Source organism: Nicotiana tomentosiformis, chromosome 2 (assembly GCF_000390325.3).
Source record: "Nicotiana tomentosiformis chromosome 2, ASM39032v3, whole genome shotgun sequence".
Taxonomy (NCBI): Eukaryota; Viridiplantae; Streptophyta; class Magnoliopsida; order Solanales; family Solanaceae; genus Nicotiana; species Nicotiana tomentosiformis.
In genome coordinates this window covers 29,986,716-30,005,128 of record NC_090813.1, presented here as the reverse complement: position 1 = coordinate 30,005,128, position 18,413 = coordinate 29,986,716, and positions in this window count along the sequence as shown.

Genomic DNA, 18,413 nt, shown 5'->3' with positions numbered 1-18,413 from the left:
AAATCTGTCAATCATAATGGAACTCCTCCTCCACATGGTGGATCCTCAAAATCCGCGTGATCATACTCGGGAAATATAGGCGGCGGGACCCAAGTGGTCGTACTCGAGACTTGTGCTCAAGCATAATCTTACCCAGATCAAACTTCATCCGAGTCAAAATAGTATAAATGAGACACACCTTCAACCGGGAGACATCATTATCGTTCTAGGTAGGCATGAACTTTCCATTAATCAAACGGAGAACGACTCTGGCGGGACGCTGGAAATGATACTTCTTCATGTCCTTGTGAAACTCACTAGCATCTCGTGTTCATGTAGCAAGAGACCCCTGATCGCGTCCAATTGCACACCTCAAACGAAGTTCGTTTGCAATAATAAAACCCAACTAAGAGTCGGGGTCGAATCACAGTGAGCTAAGATGGGAGTTAGGGGTATATATTCTAATGCGCGTGATTGAATTATCTTGATGTGCACTTCCACAAAAAAGGTTTTGTTTCTATTTCTAATTTTACACTAAAGATTTCAGAATAAAGAAAGAAGACTAGGAATAGTTATTTTTGAGGTTTTACAAATTGATAAAAGGCCTAGGGTTGTGACCATTACCTAGGTGTTTGCCTAATGGGATAAAGATCCTAATGCTTGTTTTGTTAATCGGGGTGTATTATGGCTATCAACTCGCAATTACCCACTCAATATCTCTCGGTCAGAGAGTGGTTTTGCCCAATTTGGTTGTCTCAAGACCAAATGGGTATCACACAAAATAGTTGATAAAAGCTCAAGTGGGGTTATTACTATCTCTAGGTTAAGCCCTATAATTGGGTTAATCAATCTCTCGATTGACCCAATTTTTTGTTAGCCAAATTTTCCTAGACTAAGTCTCTTTCTCAAGTAAATACTAAGTCAAATAGGCATAAAACTAAGTCTCTTTCTCAAGTAAATACTAAGTCAAATAGGCATAAACTAATGTTTGCAACCATTAATTCCACAAATTAAAGCATGGACTAGGCTAAATAATAAACATTCAATCATAAACAAGCACTAAACTAGATACCCATAAGGTTTACACACTAGGGCTGGGTCACAACCCTAGTAAAAATGTAGCTACTCATACTTGGGTTTGAAGAAAAAGAAGAAGAAAGACTAATTAAACTCATAATGTAAGCTTAAAATAATAAAATCTATTGTAAAATACACTAAAATACAGTAAATATCCAAAAGAGGCAAAGAAATATGGCTACAATAATTGCTTATGTCAAAACTTAACCTAATTTCGTGAAACTCTTCTATTTATACAAGTCTAAAAATCTAGGACAAAAATGCCCCTCCCCTCGGGAGGTTCTGCGGCCGCACAATTCTACCGCGAGGCAATCTTCTGCGGTCCGCACAATTATGTATGCGGTCGCAAGACACTTCTTCTGCGGCCGCATAATTTTTGTGCGGTCCGCAATTCTCAGAGGACCGGGACTTAGAAATTTGCACACTCTCTGATCTTGGATCCTTGCCCAGCTCTTGCGGCCGCACAATTCATGTGCGGTTCGTAATTTGCACAAATGTCTGTTGGGTTTTTCTTCCTTGTTTGCGGCCGCAAATTGAATTCTGCGGACCGCACATTGCATACTTTTGTGCCCTTTATTGTCTTGTGTTTAGATTACTCTTTTTTGAGTCAGATTTCATCTCGAGAGTCCCGCTTCCAGTATTCCTGCAATTTTGCACATTTCATTAGCTTCGGGAACATAATTCAATACTTTTAGACTAAAACAAAAGCTAAAAGGCGTTAATAAGCAGTCAAAATCCTCACTTATCAACTCCCTCAAACATAAATGTTTGTTTGTCCTCAAGCAAATAAATTAGTTACCATCTCCACAAGTTAAGGATCATTTCAACGAGTCGAAGGTGAGCCATCCACACATCAGTTGGGACCAACATTTACCCACACTACTTATGTATTATCAACAAGGTGATAAGTTAAATATTTATGCACATATAGTTCTAAAGTGGCATTTGAGCATCAAGAGTTGACTTTACTCATCAAGGACGCTCGCTCTCTCATGTAGGTCATTGTGGATGCCAAACTCCTCCTCTACTCTCCGTTTGCCTAGCTCACTTAAGAATTTTAGCACTCAATCCAAAGATTTATGAAAGGTTCACTCATCTCTCTCAAGAGAATTTCACAAGTACGGCTTTAAGTACCATAGGCTTGCCCCTCACGTAGATCGCCACTAATGTAAGCTCACTCGGCTCGAGATCAAATAGGACTTCTTTCAGGATGTAATGAAGGCTTTTGGATTAGGGTTGGATACAATATGATTTAGTGGTTACACCTTCCTTAAGCACTCCATCATTCATTTTTTGACTCACATTTTGCCAATTTTTTGAGGCACTTTCTTTTCCTTGGGAGACTAGAGAGACTTAACATCACTCTTTCTTGATCATTACATTCATATTTCTCCATGTTTTGGTTCATTGACTTTCTTTTAATCCATTCAACTCTTCTACTTATTCATTTTGTTGCATTTTTCTTTTTGTTCTTTTTTTTTCTTTTTCCTTTTATTCTCATCATTTATTTTTCTCTTTTTGTGCCTTGATACCTTTTTTTAATTTCCTCGTCTCTCCCTCAAACTTACGTTTTTAGCCATTTGTTTCACATGAGTGATAAGGAAAGCTCGGATGCCAAGAGAGGGTCTCAATAGAACGGGTAAAGGCTTGTAACATGGTATTCAAATGAGAAAGGCTAAAGGCTCGAAGAGGTTGACTAGGGATGACATCATTGGTAGGCAATAGAAAACTCAAACGGGCCAAGAAAAGCCTACAATCACTTCTCAAGCCAAGCAAAACTTAGGATTTCGGCTTGAAACACATTCGGGGCAAGTTCTAGATATTCCGCACGGGTACTTGGACTAACAACAAAGCAACTCAGCTCTCATACAACTAGATTGTTAAAGACGATAGAGTCGAGGGCCCATAACGACCACGTTCAATATTGAAAATCACTATGGTTCGATTAAACCACTCGATGGTTGCCTAAATCAATACAAGAGTCACAAAGTCACTAACTAGAGCTATTTCTTTCAAAAACCTTATTTTTAATCATAAGTACGTAGTTAAGTGTGTTGGTATCAAATGAAGCATGTTTGACTCTTCGAGCATGACTTAATTAGGTCTTTTTATTCATTACAACTACTATTATTACCTAAACACCAAAACGGACTCATTCCCTTAAGAAGGTTGTCACGTCATCCATCCTTGGGACGAATCATCCGGTTCACACAATAACTACCTTTGGAATGAATTGTGGCATTAATAAAACCAAAGGCTTATAATCTACTGAAGTATAAAAAGAAGCTATTAATTCAAAAAGAAGTTATTAAATTAAATAATAACTAATAAGAAAATAAACATAAAGAAGATACAAAGCAACAAAAAAACTATCAAAAGCATAACGAATATACATAATGAGGGAGAAAGAGAAGATATATACATAATAATAATAATAATAATAATAATAATAATAATAATAATAATAATAATAATAATAATAATAATAATAATAATAATAATAAGAAGAAGAAGAAGAAGAAGAAGAAGAAGAAGAAGAAGAAGAAGAAGAAGAATAAGAAGAAGAAGAAGAAGAAGAAGAAAATAGTATCAAGTTATTACAAGCCAGATGTATCAGAATCATCAAATACGATCAAATAAACTCCACCCCCTGAAATAAAAATAAGTATTGTCCCCAATGCTTAACAAAATAAGAGTAAAGGAAGGGAGAGTGAAGAAGACTCTCTATGCTCCTTGGACATCTCTATGTCCTCAGTAGTGTCACCACTCTCAGCCTCTTCCAACTGGATCTCATCATCCTCAACTCTGGGAGTGACTGGGTTGGTGAACATCTGACGCACTTATGGGTGTTTAACGGGCGGGCTGGACGGGCTGGACACAAAAAAAAATGGCCCGTCTGTTTAACGTTGTGGGTTGTTAGAGGGCTGTACATTTTTGGGGGGTTTTTTGTCTGTCCAGGTTCGGGCTTAGTGGGCTGTTAGCGGGCTGTGGAATTTTATTTTTTTTAAAGTAAATTTTATTTTTCTTATTCAATGTTATTGATACTTAAGTGTTTGAAAACTTTTAAGGCTTAGAATTAAACTTTGAAGTTTAAAGTTTTAAATTTGAATTTTGAATTTTATAATTTTAAAATTGAAATTTGAAAGTAAGTGGCTACAAAAAATTATTTAATAAGGCCAATAGGCAATATGTAAGGATCAAGCTCCGAAGATTTTCATTTGATATTTTTATTGAATAATATATAATACTTCAAATTAAGTTGCAAGTTCTTTTTTGATTTTGTTATTTTTGAACTTGCAAATTAAAAATTTACAACAATTATAAAAAATAAAATAAAAATAGTATATCACATGCTTTGCATCATTTTTGTAAGTTCACCCATGTCAACATGAGGTTCTTGATTTCCGGCATTGGTTGAATCAGTACCATAAACCATTATATCTCCAATTTCTTGGTCCTCCGCTTCATCTACCTCGTCATGCCCTTGATTTCGCCGTTATGATCTTATCAAATCTCTGAAGCACACTAGAATTTCCAAAGCATTACTACCCAATAAATGACGGGTATCTCCTAGTTGGTTCCTTACTTGGCTAAATGCGCTCTCTGATGCGACTATTGAAATCGGCACATTTAGCACGTCTCGAGCCATGGCCGAAAGAACAGGAAATTTATTTGAGTTGCTCCTCCACCAACCCAGTGGTAGAAATTCCTTTGTGCGGGGCTCTTCTGGCTTTTGCAAGTAGAATTGAAGTTCATTAATATTCCTGCTACTGGTTTGTTGATGCTCCCCTAATGTAGACCAAATCAAATAATCTTCAACACCATCATTATCATCCAAAGCACTAGTCCCAGATGTTGAAACTGAACTTGAAGGAATATTTGCATCTACAGAAAGAAGAAGCATCAACAATATTAGCATAATAATTATATAATGTTTCTAAATGTTGGTGTTGATCAGAAATACAAGTGTCAATATCAGGAGTTTCAATTGGTCCATTTAAAAAAAAATTAAAAAACAAAAACATTAAAAACGGGTTGTAGCCCGTTAATGGGCTGAACCGGGTTGTAGCCCGTTAACGGGTTAACGGGCTTAGCGGGTTTTGTTTCACCGGTATCAAAAAACTATTCGTTGGAAACCCACTCTCCGCCCAACCCGTCCCAGCCCCTCCCTCCCCCTCCCCCCCACACACACACACTACAGTACCGGGCTGAATCGGGCTGTAAATGGGTCAGCCCGGCCCAATTAACAGGTATAGACGCACTGCTTTGGCAGTGTCGGCAGTGGAGTCTGGCTCCTCAGACTCGCCAGCTAGTGCTATCGGTGCTGATGGTGCTGCAGCATCTGGGCATGAAGGGTGTGGGTTAATCAGTATGTCGAGGGGGATATCTCCGGCTACAGCAAGCTTGGTAACCTATCTCCGGAGCTTGTCCACTGACTTCTTGGAGGCCTGCGACTTTCTCATTTTCTTGACTTCTTTGCCCAGCTCTTCGATCACTAACCAGTGCTTTACCAGGGTAGCCATGATGGTGTTTTGGTTCTCTAGGAGCTTCTTCAACGTTTCTTCCACAATCGGGGGAACCTGAGATGCCTGAATAGAAGACTGTGTTGCAACAGTACTGGATAAGTCAGACAACTTTGCAGTGGCTGTCTGCATCTAGTTGTTGAGGCTCGTTAATGTCTGAAAGACTCGCAGCACAGAAAGTGGAGCAGTAGGCATGGGCACCGGCTTCAAAGCCGAGGTGAAACCTATAGTAGGAACTACAGTAGGAACTAAAAATGGTGGTGGAGGCATAGATGCGGCACTAGATGAAGGATCGGCCGAAGTGAATAGAATATCAACTGCCTCTGCAACTACCACCGATGGATCATCAGACTAGCCTATGGTGGTAGACGGCTGACCCTTTCTCTTAGGGTTGTGTACATCCATCAATGAGTACCATGAGAAAGGCTTCTTCGCCCGCACCTTTGTATCAAAGTCCTTCTGCTCTACCCTCACATCTGTGAGATACTTTGTAATAGTGTTGGGATACGGGTAGGACGTGTCAGCTTGCCGAGCGATCACAAAGATGTTGTCCGACATCATAGCACCCACATTGATGGGCTACCCGGACATGATAGAAGTAACTAAAACTGCCCGAGGGATCGGAAGATAGGTCTCATTCCGGCACGGGTCTAGTCTGCTGCATACAAAGGTTTGCCACCCCTTTACCTCAAAGCACAGAGTGCTCCTATGAATAGAAACCCGAGTTGTGATCCATGGTGGTGGTGGCCTAGGAGCTGCTAGATTCTCTCCTAGCCAAGGATGAGCTGCATCCCCAAGTGAACACTTCTCTAAGTACTCTGTGGGCTCGACATCATCAAATCCCAAGTATTTATTCAATGTGTGCTGATCAAATCAAAATTTGAGGTTTCTCACTTTCGTCACCTTTGTCCCTTTCTTGATATGTGCCACATTGGTGTAGAATTCCCGGACAAGGTACTCCTTAGCATCCACCACACTTTGGGTAAACCATATACACACTTTGTGTTCTCTAAACTGTCTCAATACTGCAGGGTTATACCTCTCCAAATCTTTCAATTAAAATTATCGCTCAAGAGTGAGCGACCTCACTGGCCACCATTCACGGAAGCTGGAGAAGGCAGCCAGGCTGACAAACTGGTCCTCCCATATCTCTTTCATCTTCGACCTTTCAAGGCCAACAACTGTATCATCTCCCCCTCTGCCATTATCGGGGATGTCCTGTACTGATGTCTCTAGTGCCTCAGGGACAGGTATAGTGGAAGGCTTAGAAGCCTGACTAGCACTTTCCAAGCCCTTGGAAGTGCTATGTGATGATGACGGCTTGTCCCTCAGTTGAAACCTCCCTGACTTCCTGGACTGTACTGATGGTTGTTCCTGAACAGAGGCTGAGTTGCCCTCTGATACGTACCTAGATGGGACACAAGAACTGATCTCGGAAAGGTCTGCATCTCTTTCTCTCCTCGATGTTGTTTTCTTCCTGATTTCATGATGTTGGGCACTAGGTAAGGGTCTCTTCCCTCATCCCCGAGAAGGGTCACCCCTTCCTTTCGAAGTGTCGTCTCTACCTCTAGATTGAACCATTTTCTGTACCAAGCAAAGGCGATTGTTAGTTGCAATTCAAGTTCACACATACAAGATATGTAAAGACACACCAGAAGTCATAAGTGATGAACACAGTTGAAACATGCTTGTAGGGTAGGGATCTGCGGTCCACACATTTTCCATTGTGGCAGTAGAAAGGGCCTTGCAAACTGCATAATTTTCACTTGCGGTCGCAGATGTGAATTTGCGGTCCCCGGCAATGGCGTCAAAAATTGATCGCGTCCAATTGCACACCTCAAACGAAGTATAAAATGGTCGTTTGCAATAATAAAACCCAACTAAGAGTCGCGGTCGAATCACAGTGAGCTAAGATGGGAGTTAGGGATATATATTCTAATGTGCATGATTGAATTATCTTGATTTGCACTTCCATAAAAAAGGTTTTGTTTCTATTTCTAATTTTACACTAAAGATTGCAGAATAAAGAAAGAAGACTAGGAATAGTTGTTTTTGAGGTTTTACAAATTGGTAAAAGGCCTAGGGTTATAACCATTACCTAGGTGTTTGTCTAATGGGATAAAGATCCTAATGCTTATTTTGTTGATCGGGGTGTATTATGGCTATCAACTCACAATTACCCACTCAATATCTCTCGGTCAGAGAGTGGTTTTTCCCAATTTGGTTGTCTCAAGACCAAATGGGTATCACACAAAACAGTTGATAAAAGCTCAAATCGGGTTATTACTATCTCTAGGTTAAACCCTTTAATTGGGTTAATCAATGTCTTGACTGACCCAATTCCTTGTTAGCCAAGTTTTCCTAGACTAAGTCTCTCTTTCTCAAGTAGAGACTAAGTCAAATAGGCATGAACTAATGTTTGCAACCATTAATTCCACAAATTAAATCATGAACTAGGCTAAATAATAAACACGCAATCATAAACAGGCACTAAACTAGATACCCATAAGGTTTACATACTAGGGCTGGGTCACAACCCTAGTAAAATTCTACCTACTTATGCTTGTGTTTGAAGAAAAAGAAGAAGAAATACTAATTAAACTCATAATGTAAGCTTAAAATAATAAAATCTATTGTAAAATACACCAAAATATAGTAAAGTTCCAAAAGAGGCAAAGAAAAATGGCTACAGTAATTGCTGATGTCAAAACTTAACCTAATTTCATGAAACTCTTCTATTTATACAAGTCTAAAAATCTCAGACAAAAATGCCCCTCGGGAGGTTTCGCGGACGCACAATTCCATGTGTAGTCCGTAGATTTCTTCATCTTGGCAGGAATTTGAGTTTTGCGGCCGCACATTTCTGAACTGCGGTCGTGAGGCAATCTTCTGTGGTCCGCATATTTTTGAACTGCGGTCGTGAGGCAATCTTCTGTGGTCTGTACAATTATGTCTTCGGTCGCAAGTCATCATTCTGCGGTCTGCACAATTATGTCTGCGGTCGCAAGGCACTTCTTCTCCGGCCGCACAATTCTTGTGCGGTTCGCAATTCTCAGAGGACCGGGACTTGAAGATTTGCAAACTCTCTGATCTTGAATCCTAGTCCACCTCTTGCGGCCGCACAATTCATGTGCGGTCTGCAATTTACACAAATGTCTGCTGGGTTTTTCTTCCTTGTTTGCGGCTGCAGATGGAATTCTGTAGACCACACATTGCATGTTTTTGTGCTCTTTATTGCCTTGTGTTTAGATTACTCCTTTTTTAGTCGGATTTTATCTCGGGAGTCCAACTTCCAGGATTCCTGCAATTTTGCATATTTCATTAGTTTCGGGAATACAATTCAATGCTTTTAGACTAAAATAAAAGTTAAAAGATGTTAATAAGCAGTCAAAATTCCCACTTATCAACCCCGCGCCACACAGCTGGCATCTAATATCAGGATAGGGGGTCGGCACAGCAACCTCAAAAACAATTTATATGAATGCTCTGTGAATCCTATGATCTGATTTATTACCCGGGAAGAAAATGGAATCATCTTGCCTTGCACCTCCACTTCATACACTGCATCTAAACTGGCCTCGGGTTGCCAGTTAGTATAAAACTCCTTAACCATGTTCACATTCACCGACTCACCGGGACGGAACAAGGGTCTGGTACCATATCCTAGCATGAGCTGGCACAACCCGAATGCCATACTTGCAGCCTGGCACTACATCCACATCAGAATCAATGCGCTTCTCTTCCTCATCCACTGGGGCGGGGGGAGGTTCCCACCTACCTCCTCGACGGCTACTAGAGGCAACCTCTGAGGTACCTGTGTTAGACTGTTTGCTAGGACGGTGAGACATTGTACCTGCACAAGACGGCCAACATTAGCCATAACACTTAAAACATAAATAGGACCAAATGGGGTAACCACCATACACTTATGTTATGGGCATGTACACAAGTACAATGTATATCGGGGACTCAGACTACCCCATTGAAAGCACACCACGAGTAATCAACAACCCCCCTCCCCCCGAGCATCAACATAACCTTACAACAACATAAACACGGACTATACAAGTGTAAAAGACAAATTTAAGAAGCTAAACTAGTAATTGAGAAAAGAAGCATAAGAAATTAGTCTAATACAAAATTTACGATACAATACAAAACTACACACGTACTTAGCATGAATCGGACACCCTATTTAGCACCTAGCAACACATTAGTATAGAGTGGTCAATCAATTAGCACTCGTTGCTTAAAAATTAAAGTTTCACAACATACGAACATGACATCTCACCCCACACTTATCTTCTAGCATCACATCCCACAACGTACTTCCCTTCAACATTAGCAACACTATATAATTTTATGTCACTAAGACATTTCAACAAACACATTGTGAGCATACCCTTCACCTTCTTATTTCAATTCAAAGTGGGTTAGAATCATCATACAACCACATCAAAAATACCACTCACCACAACCACAACATCACCACATCTTCCCAATAGCACAAAGTGCGTAATTTTAGACAAAAACTTCACCAATTTTCGGCCACTTGGGCACCCCCAACAAGTTTCAACACAAATTAATTCCAACCCATCCAAACACACCAAGAATCACCCATAATCATAAGAACAATGAAAACCCCACAATTTTATGCAAGAAATTCAGCCAAAATCGGAGGGGGGGGGGGAGGAAATAGCTAAAAGATTAGTACAAAATAAAATATCTAGGGTTAGAGAACTTAAACTCAAATTAACTAAATTCTACAATTAAATACTACAAGAAAGATAAGGAGAACTTACCTTGAAATTGGAGTGATAAAGGTGGGGAGTTGGAGTGGTAGTAAATTGAAGAAGAAGAAGAAGAAAGGGATTTGGGGTGAGAGAGAGGGAATACTTGGTAAGCAATAAAATGAAACAATGGGAAAATACGGAAGGGGGTTGGGGTGTTAGATTTTTACATTTAAAAAAATTTTAATTATTTTTTTAAAAACAATTTGTACTGTCGCGTCGCTGGATGCGACCCTATGTGGCGCGGTAGTGGAATTTTCCAGAGGGTCGATTCTGACAGATTTTGTATGTTTGGCCTAGAGCGGCATCCCATGCGGTGCAGCATACGGCGTGGTAGGCCACTTTTGTCAGAGTCCCGATTTGTTTTTTTTTTACTTTTTAGCCTGCGGGTCGCACCCCGGCTCTATTTTGTACTTGTTATGTGTTCTATCCATACTCATATCTGTTCAAACAATTATCAAAACTCCTAAACTACCATTATCTACCTAGTCTACAAAAGAAATAAAAAGGGTTAGAAGTAGTTCTGAGTTATAGTCGTTAGCTTGAATCCGTCATTTAGACTCATTTGATCACGATGTTGGAGGATTGCTTGTCAAATCCTCCAATAAGGTACTGTTTCAACATGTGCCCATTCACCTTAAAATTTTCATTCCCTTCTTCATCCTGTATTTCAATTGCCTCATATGGTGAGACATATTTCACCACATACGGACTTGTCCTTATTGATTTGAATTTTCTGGGGAACAGCCTAAGTCTACTATTGTATAGTAAGACTCTATCCCCTTCATGAAAATGCTTTTGGCTTAATCAGACGATCATGCCACCTATTTGTATTTTCTTTAAAGATTAGCGCATTTTCATACGCGTCCAGTCTAAACTCCTCCAATTCGTTCATCTGCTCCAACCTGTGTTTACTTGCAATACTAAGATCAAGATTAAGCATCTTAACTGCCCAATAAGCTTTATGTTCTATCCCAATAGGTAGATGACACGATTTTCCATATACTAATTTGAATGATGAAGTCCATATGGTTGTTTTGAACGCAGTTCTATACGCCCATAGAGCTTCATCCAACTTTGCAGACCAATCCTTACGACAAGCACTAACCGTCTTTTCAAGAATTTGTTTAAGTTCACGGTTAGCCACTTCAACGTGCCCATTAGTTTGGGCATGGTACGGGGTTCATGTTTTGTGTGTTACCCCATACTTAGATAATAATGCAGTGAACTGTTTGTTCATAAAATGTGACCCATTGTCACTGATAATCACTCGAGGTGTCCCAAAGCGGGTAAAGATATTTTTCCGTAGGAACTCACACACCACCCAAGCATCATTGATCCTAGTAGGGATTGCTTCGACCCATTTAGAGACGTAGTCAACGGCTACTAGGATATACTCATATGAATAAGATGATGGGAACGGACCCATGAAGTCAATGCCCCAAACGTCAAAAATTTCACATACTAAAATGGAGTTTAGTGGCATCTCATCCCTCTTGCTAATGTTTCCTGCCCTTTGATAATTGTCACATGCAGCTACATACGCCCGTGTGTCTTTGTACAAAGTAGGCTAGAAACCGTATACCATGACCTTTGATGCAGTGCGGTTTCCACCATAATGACTTCCAGCTGCTCCATCATGGCAGTGAGAAAGAATGCTTGCCATCTCTCCTTCAGACACACACTTTCGAATCACACCATCTGCACACAGTTTAAACAAGAAAAGGACATTCCAAAAATAACTTTTTACCTCACCTTGAAGCTTCCTTCTTTGATCACGAGAGAGGTCACGCGGCAATAATCTACTGGCCAAAAAGTTGGCTACATCAGCATACCAAGGCGGTCTTTTAGAGATCACAACAATGGAGAAAATCTGCTCATTAGGGAACTCTTCTCTCATGTCAACTGTTTCAACCGGAGGTCTCTCAAGTCGAGATAGATGATTGGCGACTTGATTTTATGTGCCCTTCCAATCTTTTATATCCAAGTCAAACTCTTAGAGCAACAACACCCACCGCGACGCGGTTTGGAATCCTTCTTACTTAACAGATATTTCAAGGATGAGTGATCCGTGTGTATATTCACTTTGCTCCCCACCAGGTATGATCTAAACTTGTCAAAAGAGAAGACCACAGCAAAAAACTCTTTCTCAGTAGTGGCATAGTTTACTTGAGCATCATTCAACGTCCTGCTGGCATAGTAAATAGGCCTAAACATTTTCTCTTTTCTTTGCCCCAGAATTGCCCCCACGGCTATATCACTGTATTACACATTATCTCAAATGGAAGACTCCAATCAGGTGTCACCATAATAGGAGCACTTACAAGCTTTTACTTTATCAATTTGAATGCTCTTAAGCACTCCACGTTGAAAACAAACTTGACATCTTTCGCTAGCAATGCAGTCAACGGTTTGGTAATGCTGGATAAGTTTTTGATGAACCTCCTATTGAACCCAGCATATCCCAAGAAACTCCTTATGCTCTTCACTGACATTGGTGGAGGGAGCCTAGCAATTACATCCACCTTGGCTCTGTCAACTTCAATTCCATGTGCAGTTACTTTGTGGCCCAAGACAATTCCCTCTTTCACCATGAAGTGACACTTCTCCTAGTTAAGAACCAAGTGCGTGGCTTCGCAACGCTCAAGCACAAGCTCTAAATTCTTCAAGCAGTCCTCAAAGTCATCACTAAAGAGGGTGAAATCATCCATGAATACTTCTGCACACTTTCCATTTAAATTAGAGAATATAGACATCATGCACCTCTGGTTCAGCCTTGTTGCATCATTCAGCCTTCTATAATCAATGCACATTCTCCTTGGGGAGTGGAAAGTGGCCCTTCCTTGTTGCATCATTCAGCCTTCTATAATCAATGCACATTCTCCACTCAGTGACTGTTCTTGTAGGGATTAATTTATTATCTTCACTTTTTACCATTGTCATGTCCCCCTTCTTAGGTACAACTTGTACTAGACTAATCCACTCGCTATTAGAGATGGAAAATATCACTCCCGTATCTAGCAATTTGATGATCTCTTTGTGCACTACCTCCTCCAAATTTTTGTTCAGCTTGCGTTGGGGCTGCACCACTGGCTTGCTGTTTTCTTCCAACAAAATTTTGTGCATGCAAATGGTTAGACTGATTCCTTGAATATCAGCTATACTCCATCCAATAGCCTTCTTGTGTTTTTTCAGCAGCTCTACCAGCTTTGTCTCCTGTATACCTGTCAAGTCAGCAAAAATAATCACAGAAAAATTGTTAGTTTCAAAAAAACACATATTTTAAGTGAGTGGGGAGGACTTTCAATTCCACATTAGGCTTAGAAGCCTCCTCTTTTAGTTCCTTCTCATCAACCACTTGATCCTCAGTTTCAAGAGCTACAACCTCTTTCTTTATTTCAGGATCTTCATCCTCCACTGTGCTCGACTGAGTAATACACCTCTCTAGAGTATCCCCCGTAAGCTTGTCAAACTTGTATTTTTCAGCAAATTCTCCAATAATATCCAGCTTGAAACACACGTAGGCGTACGCCTCATCACTGGGGTATTTCATCATCCTCTCCATCTGGAACACCACGTTTCCGTTGTCCATTTTGAGAATAAGATGCCCTTCATAGATATCAAGGATAGCTCTGCTTGTCCATAAGAATCGTCTCCCTAGAATTAGAGGCACCTCCTTATTCACCTCCATATCCACCATAATAAAGTCTACGGGGAACACAAACTTTTCCACCCGTACTAGAATATCCTCAATGATTCCCTCAGGTAGAATGGTGGTTTGGTTAGCCAGTTGTAGGAACACTGGTATTGATTTGATCATTCCGAGCTCATCTTCCAGTTTCCTGAAAATAGACCGAGGCATTAGATTTATCGACGCACTAGAATCACAGAGGGCCTTGTCAAATTTTTCACTCCCCAACGAGCTACCTGGGTCCCTACACTTTTGGGGAATTGTATTTTGCTATATGGCACTACAATGGGCATTTAGCTTGACCACTGCTATTTCTTCTAATTTTTTGTTGCTAGACAAGATTTCCTTTAAGAACTTTGCATAGGCCAGCATCTGAGTGAGTACCTCTGTGAAGGGAATGTTCACATAAAGTTGCTTGAGCATCTCCAAGAATCGCCCAAAACATTTGTCAAGTTTCTCCCGCTTCATCTTTTGAGGGAATAGTAAAGCTGGCATATGTCTACTTTCTTCACTCTCCTTTTGTACCCCACTACTCTGGCCTTGCTGCTCTTCACCCTTTTTTTCTGCCGGTGTCTTTGCCTGCTTCTTCACCACCTTGGTTCTAGCTTTTACCACTGGATCAGCCAATGTTTTACCATTTCTCATAGATACAACTTTGATTGTTTACTTTGGGTTCTTTTCAGTGTCAGAGGGCAAAGTCCCAGGAGCCCTCTTAGATAACAAATTTGCAATCTGTCCCAATTGTCTTTCTAAATTCCGGATGGTCGTGCCCTGCTCTCTGATGGTTGTATCCTGAATCTCAAATTTTTTATCTGATTTGTTGATGAATGCCTTCATGAGGTCTTCCATACTAGACTGATTTGATTGTTGTGGCTAGTATTGCTGCCTCTGCTGGTTCTGCAAACTTGGTGGTCCTTGACCCTAGGGTTTGAGATTATTTTGTTGGCATGAATTCAAGCTCCCACCATGTGAACTCCACGAAAAATCTGGATGTCTTTGACCCATAGCATTATAGTTGTTCCCACCTTGGTAGTTTCCTCTATTAAAATTTCCCACCGCGTTGACTTCCTCAGCTGATGCTTGACATTCATATGTAGGGTGTCCCAATACACAAAAGTCACATGTTGTTTGCGGCTCATTCTGTACCTTAGCCAATGTCAGTTTTTTTATCTCCTTGGCCATGGTGTCTAGTTGGGCTTGCATGGATGTGTTAGAGTCCACCTAGTGAATCCCAACTGATTTTCTTCTGCCATTACTCTCAACCGGCCACTGTTTAGCATCCTCAGATAATTCATCAAGGATTAAGGCAACCTCTTTCGGCGTTATCTTCATTAGTGGACCTCCACATGCAATATTCAGAGTTCGTCGTGAGGGCGGTGTCAATCCATCCCAAAAATTCTGGATTTGCATCCACAAATCGATCCCATTGTGCTCACATTTTCTGACTATCTCCTTGAATCGTTCCCAAGCTTCAAAAACCATTTTTGTCTCCTTCTGGCAGAAATTGTGGATTTTCCTTCTGAATTTCTCTATTTTTGCAGCTGAGAAGTACTTGTCAAGAAACTTTTTGGCCATATCTTCCCATGTCCTGATAGAACATGCGGGTAAGCTACGAAGCCATTGCTTTGCATCATCTTTCAATGAAAAGGGGAATGCCCTTAAGAAGACTGCATCATTTGACACTCCATTGTATTGGAAGGTATTCATGATATTGTCAAATTCCATCAAGTGAGTATTAGGATCTTCGTTCACCTTCCCTCTGAAAGTGCAGTTGTTTTGGACGGTTTGAAGCAAGCCTTGCTTCAATTCGAAGTTGTTTGCTGCTATGGGTGGGGGTCTGACACTTGACAGTCCTTGATTATAGACTGCCTAGCGTAGTCACCCAATAATCTTCCAGGCATGGGTGTTGCATTCTCGAACTGGTCTTCAACCAAGGGTTGGTTTAGATTGAATCTTCGACCCCCATCATCGTTGACGGTCTCATCAGCAATCCTCCGTGCAGCTTCTAGTTGTGCTGCCTCTCTTGCAACTAAGTCTACTCCATCATTCTCCTCGTTTGCCATGGTATCTTGAGTCGAAGTTTGATCCAATAATTTTTCTGTTAAGTCTCTTTCTTTTCTCAGTTTTCGCAGGTGTTTCTCCAACTCTGGTTCGTAGGGTATCACTTCCTTTGAAGACGATCGAATCATACACCAGAGAAATCAAACTTGTGTCCTACACACAAGTAAGAAACGTAAATAACTAAAGTAAAAATTTATTCCTTAATTAGTACTAAAAAGTATTTTAAACACTATTGATTGCCAATCCCCAACAACGGCGCCAAAATTTGACGAGCGCAAAACACGCACTTAAATTATTACTCGCTAGTCAAAGATAGTATAGATTTATTATCGTCTCCACAGGGATTAGATTTAAACAGTGTTCGAATAATCTTCAGTTGATTACTATCCAGGAAAATTAACACTTGATTTGATGACTATTACTAAGATTAACTACTAAAAATTAAGCAAGTAACAGTTGATCACAAAAGACAACAGATGAGCAATGAAGAAATATCAATGAGAGAAATAAGGGTATTTGACTAGATAGGTGCAAGATAACCGACTCGGGATCCAATTCTTGAGTTAATTCACTCTATAATACGGGTGATCCTCCCAAATTCACCCGATAATCAGATTGCACTTGAAGTTAATATTCCTCTTTCGATTAAACATTAATTCAGTAATTAATCCAATTGAAGCACGGTGAACAATTGCAACAATCAAATAATGGTTATGACCTAAAGGTAACTTCTCACGAAAACTTTCCTATTTTCTAGTTCAATTAACAATTCAAGAGGCTCTTTCGATTACCTGTTTGAATCACGAATTTAAAGTAGAGCATAAGATGTGACGAAATTCAATATCAAACTCTTCTTTCGATTAAGCAAAACAACAAATAACTCACAATACCAATTAAAGCTCCATCAATTAATTCTAACAATTATCAAGAATCGAATCCCTAATCAAATTATCAAAATATTGTATCTGTCAACACCATAATAGAAATTACTCCATAACAATGGAGTAATACAACTCAAATAAGCTTAAAAACAAAGAAAGCATTGAAACTACTGATTTCGATACAAACTCTCGTATTGCACTGATTGCAGGTTGTATTAGTGATGAATTCTTGAGTGTTCTTGCCTTGGTTGGTTCTCCAATCTTTTGTAGGTTAAAAGCCCCTTTAAAATCGTGTTTGTGGTGTATTTATACCGTGTAGAAACAAGCCCGGACGAAACTACCCTTTCCTAGCCGAACTTGGAGATCACACTGACAAATTTGCACAGCCGCGCCGCGCCACGCCATGTGGCGCGGTAGTGGCTTTTTCTCAGAGTAAATTCATGTGTTCACTTTTTGATAACCGGACTTGGTCCTCGATCCCTGAACATGATCCCGGCCTAATTTCTTGGGCTTCTACTCAGACTTCAAAGCTCCAACTTGTTCGATTTCGCTCCAAAATACCTAAATAGCTCAGAATCATTTCCTACAAGGCATAAAACACGTAATAAGTAAAATTCACTATTATTTAAGCTCAAACACACATAAAATGCAATAATTAGAGTGCGATACTACGGCTAAAATACGGGTTTCTAGCCTACCATCAAATATTTAATCAAATATCATCGTATAAAATAGAACGAAAAGAGTATTAACTAAGAAATAAAGAAGGTGGATTAAATCAGATTATCTAGGAAAAAGAAATTTCGTGGTGATGCCAAGAGTCATACTAGGAAAGATGAACAACTGAAAGAGTCATACTAGGAAACGACTGAAATGGACGGTTTGGGTTGCATATAACTTAAATTGCCTTTTAGAAACTTTAAAAGGAGTTATTAAAATAAAAAAGAGAGTGGCTTCGTAAGCAAAAAGCTCATTTGGGCTTTATAATAATCCATCACAAACGTATTATTGCACATGCCGGACAAAAGACAATATAAATTATTCATAATTAAAAGTTAAAACGCCACGAATGGACATAATTGAGAGGTTATATATATAAAACTAGATTCAATGTTCGATGAAGCTTAGTTTATGGATTATAATACGTGAATTATTGTTAGTATAAAGAAATTGATCTTGCGACTGAGATTAGTGGCGTACCTAGATTTTCGGTAATCGATGTCAATATTTGAAGAAATAAATTAATGAATAAATTATTATAATGACAAGTAATGTCTTTTTTTATATTTATACCCAATATTTTTATTTTGTATTATCACAAGGTGTATCCGCCCCTGACTAAGGTTGTAGTAGGATAAATAGAATCTCTAAAATATTAACCATAGATCTTACGTTCGAACGGATGAAAAGA